The sequence below is a fragment of the Zalophus californianus genome, chromosome X (genome assembly GCF_009762305.2).
Source record: "Zalophus californianus isolate mZalCal1 chromosome X, mZalCal1.pri.v2, whole genome shotgun sequence".
Taxonomy (NCBI): Eukaryota; Metazoa; Chordata; class Mammalia; order Carnivora; family Otariidae; genus Zalophus; species Zalophus californianus.
The window spans coordinates 66,618,256-66,639,072 of NC_045612.1; the positions used below are offsets into that span (position 1 = coordinate 66,618,256).

A 20,817-nucleotide genomic window follows, 5' to 3' on the forward strand; every position below is an offset into this window, starting at 1 on the left:
AGGCGGGAGATATTTGTGAAGATGACCTGAATTGCTTTTGCTTTGACATTTTATTTTTTTTTAAAGATTTTATTTATTTATTTGAGAGAGAGAGACACACAGTGAGAGAGGGAACACAAGCAGGGGGAGTGGGAGAGGGAGAAGCAGGCTCCCCACTGAGCAGAGAGCCCTATGTGGGGCTTGATCCCAGGACCCTGGGATCATGATCTGAGCTGAAGGCAGACGCTTAATGACTGAGCCACCCAGGTGCCCCTGCTTTGACATTTTAATGCTGTACAGATGCTTTAGAGGATTTTCAAAAAAGCTTGAACAATTAGGAAGTTTTATCTTTCAGTTCTATTCACTTATTTATTACTCCTAGATTACAACTTATCTTTCCACTGAGGCTTCAGCTCATTGAAAGAAACAGACTTATATGACTTTTTCAGATGTTAAGGCTAGACCTGAAAATTAGAAACTCAGGATTTTGGCCATTTCTGAATATCTTTTATTTAGTCATTGTGAAATGATAAGAAAACCATTTAATAGTTAAAGAACATACAACATTTGCATTCTGATATTGATTTAAATTCTCCAGGATTGGAGCCATCAGCTAAAAGAACTGAATGAGGAAGTTTAACCAGAGAAACAATTATTTGTAGCTTTTGGTGGTAAAACTGTCATGGAGTTAGGTTACACATGTAGGACAAGATTCTCAAATATCAGTATGATACAGAGTAGGAACTTTAGTTGTGTTGAGGTAGGATTAGGGATGGATAGGTTTGTTGTATTATTTTCCACTCTTCTATCAGAGTGCAGAATTTACTGATTTTCTCTTGTTTCTTTTTAGTTGAGTCCTCTCGTAATGCTAATCTTCATGTAACTTTAATTTTTAGGCATGGATTACATAGTTTGCTTCTGACCAACTCCTTTTGAGTGCTTCAGTTTACTTATAAGGTCTTATAAAAGACTTAAAAAGACTTATCAGTCTTAAGATGGCTTCCACAAAATTTAGAACCACTATTTTACTTATTAACTCAAATGAATTTGATCCAAGTTTTTGTGAAAAAGGAGATTTCCCCCTTTTTGTTTTTAGGGAAATATTCAATGATACTCAGGAGATTTTTCAGTGGCTCTTTGTATTCAGGATACTTATTTATGAGGGACTGCCTTTTTTTTTAAAGATTTTATTTATTTATTTGACAGAGAGAGAGAGCGAGAGCAGGAACACAAGCAGGGGGAGTGGGAGAGGGAGAAGCAGACTTTCTGCCGAGCAGGGAGCCCGATGCGGGGCTCGATCCCAGGACCCTGGGATCATGACCTGAGCTGAAGGCAGATGCTTAACGACTGAGCCACCCAGGCACCCCGAGGGACTGCCTTTTAATATGTCTTATTTTAGGACTTGAGAAGGTTTAGATTTTAGTAATGCCTTGTTTTTTGTTGTAAATTTTGGATTCTGCCCTCAGAAAAATAAAATTTATCTTCTATGATGATGATTATATGGTGCTCATGCTGGATGTGACTTGTCATCTGATATATTTAATTTTCATGGTTTTAGATGGCTGAGAGGCCTCAGTGATTTTTAAAATTTTTTTTAAAGATTATTTATTTATATGACAGAGAGAGACACACAGCAAGAGAGGGAACACAAGCAGGGGGAGTGGGAGAGGGAGCAGCAGGCTTCCTGCTGAGCAGGGAGCCCGATGCGGGGCTCCATCCCAGGACCCTGGGACCATGAGCCAAGCTGAAGGCAGATGCTTAACTACTGAGCTACCCAGGAGCCCCTCAGTGATTTCTTTTTTAAGATATGTAAAATAGATACCTGTGTTCTTTATTTCCTGTTTCAGTATTTTTGTTCCCTTCCCTCTTTTCCTTTTTGTAAAGGAACAAATGTATATTATTTCCCCTCAAATTCTTCAAATAAAAGATGTTAATATTTCACAAGGGCCAAAAGAGGCATGTGGGCTTAAAAAGTTTTCATCTTTTAGAAGATAACCTAGAGAGATCTCTGAAGAATTAAAAGGGAAGATACCTTTTAACTTCCCTTATTTGTGGCACAAACTTTCTACCAGACAGGTCTATTGGTCCCACTATAAAAAAATGTTAAACAGTATTAAATAGAAAGAGTAATACAATAATAAGATTCAGGTTGAGTTAAAGGCCAAAAAATCTTATCAGAGAGAATAGAAATTATAAAACCACGTTGTAAAACCTTGTGCCCTGGATGCACATAAATGTGGGTACTGATTTTTTTTAATACTGAACGTGGAATTTTTTTCAGGAAACAGAGCTTCTTGTAAAGCTATGATATCCTAGGATGAGATCCTGGGTAGAAGAAACTTGTGCTTTTCCTATCTCATTTTTAATATATTAGTCAATAACGTTTACTGCTTTTTGGTCTCATAAGCCAACAAAGTAATCATCTAGGTTGACAGGTAAGTTCAAAACAAATACAGATAATATTATTTTAATTTCTGTTTCTATTTCATAGCTTTATAATCTCTGCTGAACCAAAAAAAAAAAAAATTCAAGCAGTTACAGATTACTTCCTAATTACTACTTTTAAAACTAAAGATGTTCAGATGTCCTCAGATCATGTTAAATCTTTTTTTATTTTTAAAGATTTTATTTATTTATTTGACAGAGAGAGACACAGTGAGAGAGGGAACACAAGCAGGGGGAGTGGGAGAGGGAGAAGCAGGCTTCCTGCTGAGCAGGGAGCCCGATGCGGGGCTCGATCCCAGGACCCTGGGACCATGACCTGAGCCGAATGCAGATGCTTAACAGCTGAGCCACCCAGGTGCCCTCATGTTAAATCTTTTAGTTTGAGTCTGTTTTTTCCTAATTGAAAAACATTTTTTAAATTTGATTATAGTTGACACATTCTAATTCTTGTTTGGAGGAGAAATTGTATGAAAGATCAAAATTCAGGGATGCCTGGGTTGCTCAGTCGGTTAAACGTCTGCCCTTGGCTCAGGTCATGATCCCAGGGTGCTGGGATCGAGTCCCGCATCGGGCTCCTTGCTCAGCAGGGAGCCTGCTTCTCCCTCTGCTACTCTTCCTGCTTGTGCTCTCTCTTGCTATGTCAAGTAAATAAATAAAATCTTAAAAAAAAGGAAAGATCAAAATTCCAGTGCAGTTACTGTCAAAAGATCTATTAATAATTCAGTTAATGACCAAATAATTTTTTTTTTAAAAAGTATATTTAAGTAATCTCTGCCCAGTGTGGGGCTCGAAACTCATGACGCTGACAAGAGTTGCATGCTCTTCCGACTGAGCCAGCCAGGTGTCCCCAAGTCACTTTTTTATTTTTTTATTTTTTATTTTTTATTTTTTTTTAAAGATTTTATTTATTTGACAGAGAGAGACACAGCAAGAGAGGAAACACAAGCAGGGGGAGTGGGAGAGAGAGAAGCAGGCTTCCTGCTGAGCAGGGAGCCTGATGCAGGGCTCGATCCCAGGACCCTGGAATCATGACCTGAGCTGAAGGCAGTCGCTTAATGACTGATCCACCCGGGTGCCCCTCCAAGTCACTTTTTAAAAATAACAACTTTATTGATATAAGTCACATACCATACAGTTTATCCCTTTAAAGAGTACAGTTCAGTGGTTTTAGTATATTCATAAACCTTTGTAGCCATCACTACAATATTCATCACTCCAGTAAGAAACTCCATACCAATTAGTGGTCATTCCTCATTTCCCCTCACAGCCCCTACCCCAGATCCTAACAACCATTCTTTTACTTCCTACCGTTATGGACTTGTGTATTCTGAACATTTCATATAAAAGGAATCCTACAGCATGTGGTATTTTGTGACTGGCTATATTCATTTAGCATGTTTCACAGTACATCCATGTTGTAGAATGACTCAGAACTTTATTCCTTTTTATCACTGAATAATATTCCATTCATCATTCGATGGATATTTTGTTTGTACTTTTTGATTATTATTTATCATGCTACTGTGAACATTCATGTATAAATTTTTGTGTGAGCATGTATTTTTATTTCTCTTTGTTATACCTAGGAGAATTGCTGGGTCATATGGTAACACTGTTTTTGGGGCTCCTGGGTGGCTCAGTTGTTAAGCATCTGCATTCTGCTCAGGTCATGATCTCAGGGTCCTGGGAATGAGCCCCACATCGGGCTCCTTGCTCCATGGGAAGCCTGCTTCTCCCTCTCCCACTCCCCCTGCTTGTGTTCCTGCTCTCACCATCTCTCTCTCTGTCAAATAAAATCTTTAAAAAACAAAAAACACTGTGTTTAACCAACTTTTTCAAAGTGGCTGTACCATTCACATATATATCAGTTGTGTATAAAGGTTCCAGTTTTCGGGGTTCGTAGGTGGCTCAGTTGGTTGAGTGTCTGACTTGATTTTGGCTCAAGTTATGATCTTGGGGTTGTGAGATCAAGCCCTGCATGGGATTCTCCGCTGGGCGTGGAGCCTGCTTGACGTTCTCTCTCTCTCTCTGCTCCCCCCACTCCCCACTCATGCTCATTCTCTCCTCTCTCCTTAAAAAAAAAAAAGTTTCCAACTTTTCACATCCTCACCAACTCCTCCTTTTGTCCATGTTTTTGATTATACCCATTCTGGTGGGTGTGAAGTGGTATCTTGCAATTATTTTTTATCTTGGTAAAATATATATAACATTTAAGTATATATAATATTTATCATTTTAACTATTTTAAAATGTGCAATTTAGTGGTATCAAATACATTTACAATATGTAATAATCATATATACCCAAACTCTTTTATCATTCCAAACAAAAATTTTGTACCCATCTTGGTAATTTCTTAAATAAATGGTGTTGAGTCAACTGTACATCCACATGCAAGAGAATGAAGGTTGGACTCTTAACTCCTGCCATATGTAGCTCAAAATGGAGCAAATACCTAAATTTAAGAGTTGAAACTATTACAGCTCTTAGGGGAAAACATAGGGGCTAATCTTCATGATCTTGGATTTGGCAGCGATCTCTTAAATGAGATGTAAAAACTCAGGCAACAAAGAATAGGTAATTTGAACTTCATGAAAATGAAGAACTTCGTGCATCAAAGGATGCTATCAAGAGTGAAAAGACAAGCACAGAATGGGAGAAAATATTTGCAAATCATGTATCTGATAAGTGTTTAATATCCAGAATACATAAAGTACTCTTACAACTCAGCAACAAAAAGACAACTCAGTTAAAAAATAGACTAGGGACTTGAATAGATATCCCTTTACTTTAAAAAAATTGTGGTAAAATATGTAACATAAAATTTACCACCTTAACCTTTTTTTAAGTGTATATTTCAGTAGTGTTAGGTACATTTCCATTGTTGTGTAACCAATCTCCAGAGCATTTTCATCTTGAAAAACTGAAACTCTATTCCCATTAAACAACAACTCCCAATTTTCCATGGCATCCCTTTACTTGTAATCAGTGTCTTTATATTTAAAGTGTGTTTCTTGAAGACAACGTATAATTGGGTCTTGTTTTTTAATGCACTCCAACACCTGAGTATATCTACAGTGATAATATGACACACTCTCTTAGTTGACATATTTAGATCATTCACATTTAAAGTGAAATTTGATATATAGTTGGATCAAGATCAGGTTTGCACTTGTTTCCTTTTTTTTTTTTTTAAAGATTTTGTTTATTTAACAGAGAGACACACAGCGAGAGAAGGAACACAAGCAGGGGGAGTGGGAGAGGGAAAGCAGACTTCCCACGGAACAGGGAGCCCTATGCGGGGCTTGATCCCAAGACCCCTGGTGTCATGACCTGAGCTGAAGACAGGCACTTAACGACTGAGCCACCCAGGCGCCCTCTTGTTTCCTTTTTTATTTTCCCCTTTTTCTTTCTTTCTTTTTTTAAAGATTTTATTTATTTATTTGAGAGAGAGAGAGAGATAGCACGAGAGGGAAGAGGGTCAGAGGGAGAAGCAGACTCCCTGCTGAGCAGGGAGCCCGATGCGGGACTCGATCCGGGGACTCCAGGAACATGACCTGAGCTGAAGGCAGTCGCTTAACCAACTGAGCCACCCAGGCACCCTTCCCCTTTTTCATCTTTGGTTTTAATTGAACATTTTATATAATTTCATTTACTTTCCTCTTTTAAATTATACTTAAATTTTTTTTATTGGTTGCCCTTAGTTTGCAGTATACATTAATATCTTAAGTCCACTTTTAAGTAACACTATAGGTTTCCCCTGCTACCTTAACATAGAGCATTCTTATGAAACCTTTCATAAGCTGAAATAGCTTGTAGTGAAGAAGCAATTACCATTAGTTTACATGGAAAAAATTTTGAGCATCCCCAGACCTGAAAAATAAGCTCTTTTAGGCTTTTCTGATACCTTAGTATACATCTTGCTAATGGAATCACAAAATGAATTGAGATAAAGCACAAATGCTCACAGACATAGTTAAAAAGGTGAGAAGCTGGGTGTAGTTCCCTGGGGAAGGAGCTTGGCAGTGCCACTATTGCTGCTCAGCATGTGCACTGCCTCTGTAACAGCCTGCTGCAAACCAAATGCTAAATGCTCTTCTCAATTTTGTCTTCTTTCATAAAAGTGAAAATCCTCTGAATTTCTTTTGGTTGGTGAAAACAAGTACTAATGTAGGTGTTCCATAAAAGTGAAGTGGGGCACCTGGGTGGCTCAGTTAAGCATCTGACTCTTGATTTCAGCTCAGGTCATGATTTCAGGGTGGTGAGATTGAACCCTGCGTAGGCACTGGGCGTGAAGCCTGCTTAAGATTCTCTCTCTCTCTCTCCCTCTGACCCTCCCATCACGCGAGTGTGCTCTCTCTAAGAAAGTGAGGTGGCATATCATAAATCCTAAGGGATTCAGTATAGGGTAGGCTTTGGAGATAGAGTTCCTGATTTTCAACTAAGTAGTTGCTGGTGAAAATTATTTAACTCCCTCGTCACAATCAGCAAATAAGTGCCTTTCTGAGCCTCAGTTTCTTGAGTAATAAAGTTCTCATGCAGTTTAAATCAGGCCAATGTGTATAAAATGTACATATTAAAAATTGGTAAGGTTATGTAAGGAAACCCAAGACATAAGGACCCACTAAGAAAAATTCCACCATTTACCCTAACAGCTGCTCTTCAGTAGTTGATAAACAGTGGCCTAGTAGAAACCTGCATTGGGACTATATCACATTTGGGAATAAACTCAAAGCATAACAATTTTATAGACAATTAGACTTTATTTCATATGCTTATATATTTAATATTAGCTTTTTTAAAGATTTGTTTTTTCATTTCATTTTATTTTTTTAAGATATTTATTTGACAGAAAGAGACAGCGAGAGAGGGAATACAAGCAGGGGGAGTGGGAGAGAGAGAAGCAGGCTTCCCGTGGAGCAGGGAGCCCGATGCAGGACTCGATCCCAGGACCCTGGGATCATGACCTGAGCTGAAGGCAGATGCTTAATAACTGAGCCACCCAGGCGCCCCTTGATAGCTTTTTTTAAAAAAAGATTTATTTATTTAGAGCATGAACATGAGTTGGGGAGAGGAGCGGAGGGAGAGAGTGAGAGGGAGAGAATCTCTAGCAGATTCCCTGCTGAGCGGGGAGCCCCATGCAGGGCTTGATCTCATGATCCTGAGATCATGACCTGAGCTGAAATAAAGAGTTGGACACACAACTGACTGAACTACCCAGACACCCCAATATTTGGTGGCTTTTGAAAGAATTTCTTAAAATTTCACTTGAATAAGGCCATAAGTTAGGAGATTTTCAACACTTTATTAACTAGTAAACGTGTAATAAATAAAGGAGATGTGGAAAGAATCTGTTGGATTAGTGAAAAGTCAATTACCGCTTTTTAACTTAGAAGTGAAGTTAGGGATACTAACAAATAAATGAACTGTGTATTTTATAATGCATGTAAACAATTTTAAAACTAGAAACACATGCACATATGAGTAATTTCTTGAAGTAGATTGTCTTGAAAAATCTCAGGAAAATGATATTTTTAACTTAGTTTGAATTATATATATCCAATCTTCATTTTATAAATGAAGATAATTTATAACTTTTCCAGCATGAAATCAGTGAATTTATTTTATCACAAAAAGGTAAAAGAAAAAATATCAGTTGTAATCTTGTCATCAGATAACACCCACTATTAACATTTTTGAGTATATTTTATTTTAACATTTTTATGTATTTTTTAAACATACATTTTAATTTGGTATGGGGCTAAGAGGCAGGAAGGGTACCAAGGCAGAGTCTGGGATCAGAAAAATGTAGTAGAGTGGCATTAAGTCAAGCGGTTGTGTCAGGGGAGGCAGCCATCTGCTGGGAAGGGTCAGCCTCAGAGTATTGATCCAGCATGGCCTCCACCTGTCCCTCTTCATAGTCCAACACCTGGAACCTGGAGCTGTCTGCCGTTCCCCAGATCATGGCTGAAAGCACTCGGCCAGACTGTGGACGGAATAGGCCCAGGATTCACTTATTGAGAGCCACAGCGTGGCCCAGCTCATAGCCTATACCCAACAATGGCTGGGTCGCTTCTTCCACCACCACATCTGCCTGCTGCAGCTGGGCCAGGTCCCCCTCATGGATGAGCCTGTCACCCCCAGCAGCCTCTTACCTGAGCTCGCCTGGCTAGGTGGCTACCATGTGCTCTGTGAGCACCCCCTTGAAGCACCTCAACTGAGACACGATCTGCCCCTACAGTACCTGGTCCTTGCATCTACCATGGATGCTCCTGCAGAAGTACAGGGCCCTGTGGCCCTGCTGGCCTGGCTCCCTGTGTTCCTGCATTACGCCAGTGCTGCCCTTGCTCCCCTCCCCATGCCCTATGTATTTTTAAGACATAGTTGCAATCATATTTCATGTACAATTTATAGCCTGCTATTTTTTGGTTAGCATTGTTGCATGAACTATTTTCTATATTGTAATTGAACTTTTCTGAATTTTTTTAAAGATTTTATTTATTTATTCATGAGAGAGAGAGAGAGAGGGAGAGAGAGGCAGAGGGAGAAGCAGGCTCCCAAGGAGCAGGGAGCCCAATGCGGGACTCGATCCCAGGACCCTGGGATCATGACCTGAGCTGAAGGCAGATGCTTAACCATCTGAGCCACCCAGGAGCCCGAACTTTTCTGAATTTTTTAAAAAAAATTTATTTTGAGAGAGAGAGAGCGAGCAAGCTAGTGGAGGGGCAGAGGGAGAGAGAGAATCTCCAGTGGACTCCCCACAGAGCGTGGAGCCCTGGAGCACACTGGAGCTTGATCTCACCATCCTGAGATCATGACTTGAGCTGAAATTGAGAGTCCAGTGTTTAATGGACTGAGCCATCCAGGTGCTCCATTTTTTGAATTGTTTTTAATGACTGGTAAGATATTGTATAACTTATGCATACCTGTTTACTCAGTATTACACATTTATAGATTTTTTGCTCTTGTATATAATTCATAGATCATTATCATTTGTTATTAAAATTATTTAATTTATTTTCTTCGTCTAGATTAAATATAGGCAGAATTATTCAAGATAAGATCAAAGGCTTTTTGCCAAGTTCTTTTCCAAATCCCTGTATTACCACTGGACATATGAGAGAGTTTATTTCATAGCACCTTGTCCTACAGTGAGCAGTCGTTTTTTTCCCTTAAATATTTCATAGGCAACCCCCCCATATTTAACACCTTGTAGCATTTAATAAAGTTGTAGTTTCATATTCATTTCTTCATGTATGTTATTTACTTTTTAGATGAAAATGTTCACAATTTTTTCAAAAGTTACTGTAAGGGGGTCAGAGCGAAACATTGCTTTATTTTTTTTAGCACATATTTATCTACTAACCAAAGGGATGATCCTAATAAAGTCAGTTCTTGGATAGTTGCATGTAAAATGTTTGTGATAGAGATAATTGAACATAGTAATGAATTAAAAAAAGATGCATTTGCTCATTGAACTGAGATTATTTTAACAGCTAATTACTCTCTAAGGTGATGGTGGGATTTTTATTATACCTTTTCATGTATCCCAGTGACATTGTTCATAATACATTCCATTATTAATATCCTAATCTTCCACTTTTCTTATTGTGCTTTCCTTCTAATTCCATTCCTGGTGTTAAGCCAATATACTATTTGTAAAGTTGAAGACATTCTGAGTTTTTATGCTGTCAGCTGAAGTTTCCTCAAATCTCTTTCCCAGTTTACAAGAAAACTTTTGAAGTGCTCTCAGTTTTTATGGTGTTAGATTTGCCACCAGAAGTGTGACACAATCTGGCTTGGCCATTGTACCCATTTTTCACAGTGCCGCTCCCATTTGTACTTCCTTCATATATTCATGAAAGTCTTTACTCTTCCTTCATACATTCCTTAAAACCATGTTCCTGTCAGCTGCTGAATTGTAGCCATGGTGGGCATGGGGAACAGGGTTTGGTGCAGGAAGCAAGGCACTTGGTCTTGGGAAGTGTGCTTTGCTTGACACCTTCTAATCCCAACCCCCATACCCCCAATCCCAACCTCCATTCATCAGTTGATGGGTACTTGGACTGCTTCCATATCTTGGCTATTGTAAATAATGCTTCTATAAACATAGGGGTACACGTATCCCTTTGAATTAGTGTTTTGTATTCTTTGGGTAAATACCCATAGTGTGATTGCTGGATCATAGGTAGATCTATTTTTAACTTTTTGAGGAACCTCCTTAACTGTTTTCTAGAGTGTCTGCACCAGTTTGCATTCCCACTAACAATGCATGAGGGTTCCTTTTTGTGCACATCCTTGCTACCACTTGTTTCTTCTGTTTTTGAATTTAGCCATTTTGACAGGTGTGAGGTGATATCTCATTATAGTTCTGATTTGCATTTCCCCGATGATGAGTGATGTTGAACATCTTTTTTTTGTCCTTTGGCCATCTGATTGTCTTCTTTGGAGAAATGTCTATTCATGTTTTCTGGTCATTTTTTAATTGGATTATTTGGTTTTGGGTGTTGTATTCTTTATATATTTTGGATACTAACCCTTTATCAGGTATGTCATTTGCAAATGTGTTCTCCCATTCCTTAGGTTGCCTTTTAGTTTTGTTGATGGTTTCCTTTGCTGTGCAGGAGCTTTTTATTTTGATGAAGCTCAGTAGTTTACTTTTCCTTTGTTTCCCTTGCCTCAGGAGACCTATCTAGAAAAATGTTGCTACAGCTGATATCGGGGACTTTACTACCTGTGCTTTCTTCTGGGATTTTAATGGATTCCTGTCTCCCATTTAGGTCTTTTATCCATTTTGAAATTATTTTTTGTGTGTGGTTTAAGAAAGTGGTCCAGTTTCATTCTTTTGCATGTACCTGTCAAGTTTTCCCAACAGCATTTGTCGAAGAGACTGTCCTTTTCCCATTGGATATTCCTTCCTGCGTTGTCGAAGATAATTGACTGTATAGTTGTGGGTTTATTTCTGAGTTTTCTATTCTGTTTTATGTTTCTGTTTTTGTGCCAGTACCATACTGTTTTGAGAACTAGAGCTTTGTAATATAACTTGATATCCTGAATTGTCATACCTCCAGCTTTATTTTTCTTTTTTAAGATTGCTTTGGCTATTCAGGGTCTTTTGTGGTTCCATACAAATTTTAAGATTTTTTTGTTCTAGTTCTGTGAAAAATGCTATTGGGACACTTGGCTAGGTCAGTCAGACTTTGGGCTGTGAGTTCAAGCCCCACGTTAGGCAGAGCTTACTTTAGAAAAATATTTGTTTTTAAAAATCAGTGTTGTTGGTATTTTGGTAGGGATTGCATTAAATACGTAGTTTGCTTTGGGTAGTATAGACATTTTAACAATATCTTTTAATCCATTCCATGAGTGTGGAATGTCTTTTCATTTCTTTGTGTCCTCTTCAATTTGTTTCGTGAGTGTTATATAGTTTTTAGAGTATAAGTCCTTCACTTTGTTGTTAGTTCCTAGGTATCTTTATTTTTGGTGCAACTGTAAATGAGATTGTTAATTTTTCTTTCTACCACTTCATTATTGGTGTATAGAAATGCAACAGATTTCTATACGTTGGTTTTATATCCTGCAACTTTACTGAATTCATGTATCAGTTCTAACAATTTTTTGGTGGAGTCTTTTGGGTTTCCCATATAGAGTATCATGTCATCTACAGGTAGTGAGAATTTTACTTCCTCCTTACCAATTTGGATGCCCTTTATTTCTTTTTCTTGTCTGATTGCTGAGGCTAGGACTTCCAGTACTATGTTGAATACAAGTGGTGAGAGGGGACATCCCTGTCTAGTTCCTGACCTTAGGGGCAAAGCTCTGTTTTTCCCCATTGGGGAAACTGATATTAGCTGTGGGTTTTTCATATGTGGCCCTTATTATGGTGAAGTACATTCCCTCTAAACCTACTTTGTTGAGAGTTTTTATCATAAATGGATGTTATACTTTGTCAGATGCTTTTTCTACATATACTGAAATCATCATATGGTTTTTATCCTTTCTCTGTATTGATGTGATATATCACGTTGATTGATTTGTGAATATTGAACCACTCTTGAAACCCAGGAATAATCCCACTTGATCATGGTGAATGAATTTTTTAATGTACTGTTGGATTTGACTTGCTAGTATTTTGTTGAGAATTTTTACGTCTATATTAATCAGGGATATTGGCCTTCAGTTTTCTTTTTTAGTTGTGTTTTTTTCTGATTTTGGTATTTGCATAATGCTGGCCTCATAGAAAGAGTGTAGAAGTTTTCCTTCCTTTTCTCTTTTTTGAAATAGTTTGAGAAAAATAGGTATTAGAAGAAAAGGTGGCAGAGGAGTAGGGGACCCTATTTCAGCTGGTCCCCGGAATTGAGCTGGATATCTACCAGACCACTCTGAGCACCCACGAAATCAGCCTGAGATGTAAGAAAATAGATCTGGATCTCTACAAAGAATATCGCAGGTGGTTGGTTTTGAGGTACGAAGCGGGGAGCCGTGATTCCACAGGTAGGTATCGGAGGATAAATAGCAGTGGGAGGGAGCCTGGCCATGGGGATCCTGCACCTCCATTGAGCGATAGCCTCACACTCTGGGGACGGGCCACAGACTCACAGACTGGTAGCGGCAGGGAAAGGACTTTAGGGCAGCCCCCGGGTCAGAAACCCAGAGCAGTGGGGTTGTGCCTGCGAACTGGGAGCGGCTGGCAGTTTTAGAAACACATGGGCAGAGACGTGCCCCGACCTGGAGGCAGGAGTGGGAGCGCTGCAGAGGGCCGCACAACCCAGGACGCTGCAGTTTATAGCAGCAGACAGAAATGGAGACAGTGTGGCCTGGAGAGCTCACTGAAGAACAGACTATGATCTCTCTGCTCTGAGGCAGAGGGTTGGAAATGGTCTCTTCTGCTCTGACTCTTGGAAGAGACGTGGAAAGCCGCCAGGGAAAGCCACCAGAGAACAAAAGCCCCAAAAACTGATTCTCGCTGAGCCCATCCCCCACCACAGGGGGGCTGGGCAACCCAAACAGGGTTGCCTGAGTAACAGTGCGGCAGGCCCCTCCCCCAGAAGACAGGCTGGGAAAACAAGAGGCCAGCAACCCTAGGGTCCCTAGAAAACAGGTGCATCTTGCTTTGGTTCTGGTCAATAATGTGGACTCTATACATTCCCTCAACCACCCATCAACAGAATGACTGGGAGGAGGAACCCCCAAAATAGGAAAAACTCAGAGATTATGACTTATGCGGCAGATTTACAAATGGATGCAGATATAACCAAGATGTCTGAGATGGAATTCAGGCTAGCAATTGTGAAGACAATGGCTAGAATGGAGAAATCAATTAATGGCAACATAGAGTCTCTAAGGGCAGAAATGAAAGCTGAATTGGCAGAATTTAAAAATGCTATCAGTGAGATTTAATCTAATCTAGATAATCTAACAGCTAGGGTAAGTGAGGCAGAAGAACAAATAAGCGACCTGGAAGACAATAGATAAAAAGGGAAAAGAGGAGGCCAGGGAAAAACGACTCAGAATCCATGAAAATAGAATCAGAGAAATAAGTGATACCATGAATCATTCCAATGTCAGAATAATTGGAATCCTGGAGGGAGTGGAGAGAGAGCGAGGACTAAAAGATGTATTGGAGCAAATCGTAGCTGAGAACTTTCCTAATCTGGGGAATGAAACAAACATTCGCGTCCTAGAGGCAGAGAGGACCCCTCCTAAGATCAAGGAAAACAGGCCAACACCCTGGCAGGTAATAGTAAAACTCACAAATCTTAGAACCAAGGAAACCATCTTAAGGGCAGTTAAAGGGGAAGATATTCCTTATGTAGAGAGGGAGGAATAACGTCAGACCTATCCACAGAGACCTGGCAAGGCAGAAAGGCCTAGCAAGACATATTCAGGGTACTATACGAGAAAAACATGCAGCCAAGAATACTTTATCCAGCAGGGCTGTCATTTAGAATGTATGGAGAGATGCAGAGCTTCCAAGACTGGCAGAAACTGAAAGAATATGTGACCACTAAGCCGGCCCTGCAAGAAATATTAAGGGGATTCTATAAAAGGAGAAAGACCCCAAGAGTGAAATACAACAGAAATTTACAGGAACAATCTATAAAAACGTCTTCACAGGCAACATGATGACAATTAATTCATATCTTTCAATAATCACTCTCAGTGTGAACGACCTAAATGCTCCCATAAAATGGCACAAGGTTGCAGACTGGATCAAAAGAAGGACCCATCCATATGCTGTCTACAAGAGACTCATTTTGAACCTAAAGATACATCCAGACTGAAACTGAAGGGATGAAGATCCATCTTCCATGCCAGTGGCCCTCAAAAGAAAGCTGGGGTAGCAATTCTTATATAGACAAATTAGATTTTAAACTGAAGTCTGTAGTTAGAGACACAGAAGGACACTCTATTATTCTTAAAAGGTCTATCCAGCAAGAAGATCTAACAGTTGTAAATATCTATGCCCCCAACATGGGAGCAGCCATCTACATAAGCCAACTGTTAATCAAAATAAAGAGTCCTATTGATAACAATACATTAATTGTAGGAGACCTCATTCCTCCACTCTGAGCAATGGACAGATCATCTAAGCAGAAAATCAACAAGGAAACAAGAGCTTTGAATGATACACTGGGCCAGATGGACCTCATAGATACACACAGAACATTCCACCCTAAAACAACAGAATATTCAGTCTTCTTGAGCACACATGGGACTTTCTCCAGAATAGACCGCATACTGGGTCACAAATCAGGTCTCAACTGATACCAAAAGATTGAGATTATTCCCTGCATATTCTCAGACCACAATGCTTTAAAACTGGAACCCAGTCACAAGAAAAAATTTGGCAGAAATTCAAACACTTGGAAGCTAAAGACCACTCTGCTCAAGAATGTTTGGGTCAACCAGGAAATCAAAGAAGAACTTAAACAATTCATGGAAATAAATGAGAATGAAAACACATCGGTCCAAAACCTATGGGATACTGCAAAGGTGGTCCTAAGGGGGAAATACATAGCCATCCAAGTCTCACTCAAAAAATAGAAAAATCCCGAATTCACCAACTAACTCTACACCTTAAGGAACTAGAGAAAAAGCAACAAACGATGTCTAAGCCATGCTTTAGAAGAGAAATAATTAAGATTAGCGCAGAGATCAATGAATTAGAAACCAGAAACACAGTAGATCAGATCAACGAAACTAGAAGTTCTTTCTTTGAAAGAATTAATAAGATCGGTAAACCACTGGCCAGATTTATCCAAAAGAAAAGAGAAAGGACCCAAATTAATAAAATTATGAATGAAAGGGGAGAGATCACGACTAACACCAAGGAAATAGAAACAAGTATTAAAAATTATTATCAACAACTATATGCCAATAAACTGAGCAATCTGGATGAAATGGATGCTTTCCTGGAAACCTATAAGCTGCCAAGACTGAAACAGGAAGAAATTGACAACCTGAATAGACCAATAACCAGTAACGAGATTGAAGCAGTGATCAAAAACCTCACAAAAAACAAGAGTCTGGGGCCTGCTGGATTCCCTGGGGAATTCTACCAGACATTCAAAGAGGAACAATACCTATTCTACTGAAGGTGTTTCAGAAAATAGAAACAGAAGGAAAACTTCCAAACTCATTCTATGAGGCCAGCATTATCTTAATCCCCAAACCAGGCAAAGACCCCATCTAAAAGGAGAATTTCAGACCAATATCCCTGATGAATATGGATTCCAAAATCCTCAACAAAATCCTAGCTAATAGGATCCAACAATACATTAAAAGGATCATCCAGCACGACCAAGTGGGATTTATCCCTGGGATGCAAGGGTGGTTCAACATTCTAAAGTCAATCAGTGTTACGGATCACATTAATAAGAGGAGGGAGAAGAAACATATGGTCCTCTCAATTGATGCAGAAAAAGCATTTGACAAAATACAACATCCTTTCCTGATTAAAACTCTTGAGTTTAGGGAGAGAGGGAACAGTCCTCAAGTTCATAAAATCCATCTATGAAAAACCCACAGCGAATATCATCCTCAATGGGGAAAAGTTGAGAGCCTTTCCCTTAAGATCGGGAACACGTCAAGGATGCCCATTCTCGCCGCTGTTGTTCAACATAGTACTAGAAGTCCTAGCAACAGCAATTAGACAACAGAAAGAAATAAAAGGTATTCAAATTGGCAAAGAAGAAGTCAAACTCTCTCTTTTCGCAGATGACATGATACTTTATGTGGAAAACCCGAAAGAGTCCACCCCCAAATTACTAGAACTCATACAGCAATTCAGTAATGTGGCGGGTTATAAAATCAATGCATAGAAATCAGTTGCTTTCTTATACACTAACAACACAACTGTACAAAGTGAAATTAGAGAAACGATTCCATTTACAATAGCACCAAAAACCATGAGATACCTGGGAATAAACCTAACCAAAGAGGTAAAGGATCTATACTCTAGGAACTACAGAATACCCATGAAAGAAATTGAAGAAGACAGAAAAAGATGGAAAAATATTCCATGCTCATGGATTGGAAGAATAAACATTGTTAAAATGTCTTTGCTACCCAGAGCAATCTATACCTTCACTGCCATCCCGATCAAAATCCCAATGACATTTTTAAAGTGCTGGAACAAACAATCCTGAAATTTGTGTGGAATCAGAAAAGACCCCAAATTGCCAAGGAAATGTTGAAAAAGAAAAAGCTGGGGGCATCACATTGCCTGATTTCAAGCCATATTACAAAGCTGTGATTACTAAGACAGCATGGTACTGGTACAAAAAAAGACATATAGACCAATGGAAGAGAATAGAGAACCCAGATATGGACCCCCCTCAACTCTATGGTCAAATCATCTTCGACAAAGCAGGAAAAAACATGCAATGGAAAAAAGACAGTCTCTTCAATAAATGGTGCTGGGAAAATTGGACAGCCACATGTAGAAGAATGAAGCTCGACCATTCTCTAACACTGTACACAAAGATAAACTCAAAATGGATGAAAGATCTCAATGTGAGACAGGAATCCATCAAAATCCTAGAGGAGAACATAGGCAGTAACCTCTTTGACATTGGCCACAGCAACTTCTTTCAAGATACATCTCCAAAAGCTAGTGAAACAAAAGCAAAAATGAAGTTTTGGGACTTCATCAAGATAAAAAGCTTCTGCACAGCAAAGGAAACAGTCAACAAGACAAAGAATGGGAGAAGGTATTTGCTAATGACACTGCAGATAAAAGGGCTGGTATCGAAGATCTATAAAGAACTTCTCAAACTCAACACCCAAAAAACAAATAAGTCAAAAAATGGGCAGAAGATATGAAAAGACACTTCTGAAGAAGACATACAGATGGCTAAGAGACACATGAAAAAATGTTCATCATCATCAGCCATCAGGGAAATTCAAATCAAAACCACATTGAGATACACCTTACACCATTTAGAATGGCAAAAATGGACAGGGCAAGAAACAACAAATGTTGGAGAGGTTGTGGAGAAAGGGGAACCCTCTTACACTGTTGTTGGGAATGCAAGTTGGTACAGCCACTTTGGAAAACAGTGTGGAGGTTCCTCAAAAAATTAAAAATAGAGGTACCCAATGACCCAGCAATTGCACTCCTGGGTATTTACCCCAAAGAAACAGATGTAGTGGAAAGAAGGGCCATATGCACCCCAGGGTTCATAGCAGCAATGTTCTCAATAGCCAAACCGCTGAAAGCCGAGATGCCCTTCAGCAGATGAATGGATAAAGAAGATGTGGTCCATATATACAATGGAATATTACTCACCCATCAGAATGGATGAATACCCAACTTTTACATCAACATGGATGGGACTGGAGATTATGCTAAGTGAAATAAATCAAGCAGAGAAAGTCAATTATCATATGGTTTCACTTATTTGTGGAACATAAGGAATAGCATGGAGGACATTAGGAGAAGTTAGGGAAAAATGAAGGGGGGCGGAAATCGGAGGGAGAAATGAACCATGATAGACTATGGACTCTGAGAAACAAACAGGGTGTTAGAGGGGACGGGGGAGGGGGGATTGGTTAGCCCGGTGATGGGTATTAAGGAGGGCGGGTACTGCATGGAACACTGGGTGTTATACGAAAACAACGGATCATGGATCACCACATCAAAAACTAATGATGTATTGTATGGTGACTAACATAACATAATAAAATAAAAAAAAAATAAATGGGGGACTCTTTCCCCCTTTCAGCGTTAAAAAAAAAAAAAGAAAAATATGTATTAACTCTTAATTGTTTGGTAGAATTCGCCTGTGAAGCCTTGTGGTCCTGCACTTGTGTTTGTCGGGAGTTTTTTAATTCCTGATTCAGTTTATTTGCCAGTTATTGGTCTGTTCAAAGTTTCTATTTCTTCCTGTTTCAGTTTTAGTAATTTATATGTTCCTAGGAATTTGTTGATTTCTTGTAGGTTGTCCAATTTGTTTGCATTATAATTTTTCATAATCTCTAATAATTGTATTTCTCTGGTATTGGTTGTTATTTCTTTTCTCTCAGTTATGATTTTATTAATTTGAGTCCTTTCTCTTTTTTTCTTGATAACTCTGGCTAGAGCTTTATCAATTTTGTTGTTCTTTTAAAGGAACCAGCTCCTGGTTTCATTGAACTGTTCTATTGGTTTTTTTTTAGTTTCTGTATCTTTTATTTCTGCTGCTAATCTTTATTTCCTTCTGCTGGTTTTAGGTTTTGTTTTTCTTTTACTAGCCCTTTTAGGTGTAAGGTTAGTTTGTTTATTTGAACAATTTCTTGCATCTTGAGATATACCTATATTGCTGTAAGCTCTCCTCTTAGAACCTCTTTTGCTTCCTCCCAGTGGTTTTGGACCATTGTATTTTCATTTCCCTTTGTTTCCATGTTCTATTTCTTCTTTGATTTCTTGGCTGACCCATTCATTGTTTAGTAGCATGTTATTTAACCTCCATGTATTTGGTATTTCCAGATTTTTTCTTGTGGTTGACTTCTAGTTTCATAGTGTTGTAGTTAGAAAATACGCATGGGATGAGTTTGATGCCTTTTAATTTGTTAGGGCTTGTTTTGTGGGCTGATGTGAAGATAAGTTGTTTTATTATTAAAATAAATGGCAATTAAAATTTAATGGTATTTCCTTCAGATTTTTATATTCCTAGAATTTTGTAGATGAATCTGAAGTCCCATTTGAACTGTTTTTAGTCTTTATTGATTCATGTGGCTTCAGTTCATTCATTTAACTGCTTATAGTATTGTGTTATATGAACATACAGTCTATTCTGTTTTTTGTGAATAATTGTGTTATTTCCAAATTTTCTCTAGTGGAAGCAGTGCTGAAGTTTGTCCATTCTTTGTTCATATTTTTAGCAGCCATGTTCAACACAAACTTTCTCATAACTTTATATTTGCCTGATATATCCTGTGTTTTTAAAGATATTTACCATTTTAACCATTTTTAAGTGTATAATTAATTGCATTTAGGTACATATACATTGACATTCTTGTACAATCATTATCACTCTCCATTTCCAGAACTTTTTCATCATTTCCAACACAAAAGTGTACCCATTAAATAGTAACTGTGTATTACCTCCCCCTTCCAGTCTTATAATGTGCTTTCTGTCTCTAAGAATTTAACTATTTTAGGAACCTCAACTAGGAGTTATACGATACTTGTCCTATTGCTGTGTCTGGCTTATTCATTTAATACAAGGTTTTCAAAGCATTTATTTTATAGCATGTGTAAGAATTTGATTCCTTTTGGGAGAGTATCATTCCTTTTATTTCACATGTCTGTTGTGTTTTATTTTTCCATTTATGTATCTTTGATGGAATTTGATTATTTGTACCTTTTGGCTCTTATAAATAATGCTGGTATGAATGTTGGTGTGTAAGTTCCACCTTTCATTTCTTTTAGATATATACTTGGAGGTGGATTGCTGGGTCATATGGAAGTTCCATGTTTTAACTTTTTGAAGTATTACCATACTGTTTTTCTCCAGTGCTTGAACTATTCAATATTGCTACCAGTAGTACATTCAGGGTTCCAGTTTCTCCACATCCTCATCATGACTTATTTTCCATATTTTTGTAATATAAATGGGTGCAAAACGGTATCTCATTTTGGTTTTGATTTCCTTTTCCCTAATGATTAGCAATGTAGAGCCTCTTTTTGTGTGCTCATTGGATATTTTTACATCTTCTTGAGAAATGTCTATTTAAGTCACTTGCCTGTTTTTAAATTTTTTTGCTGTTGAGTTCTAGGATTTTCTTATCTATTCTGGATACCAGTACCATTTCATATATATGATTTGGAAATATTTTCTCACATTCTCTGGGTTGTCTTTTCACTCTCTTGATGGTGTCCTTTGATGTACAGACGGTATTCATTTTGAT

The 20,817-nt window shown here is 38.5% G+C and overlaps 1 protein-coding gene and 1 pseudogene across 7 annotated transcripts in view; one reads left to right on the forward strand and one right to left on the reverse strand.

The window, feature by feature from the left end:
* Positions 1-20,817, forward strand: part of ATRX (ATRX chromatin remodeler) — a 303,464-nt gene that overhangs the window by 33,433 nt on the left and 249,214 nt on the right. The window lies entirely within an intron of this gene.
* On the reverse strand, positions 9,955-10,353 carry LOC113930289 (annotated as a pseudogene).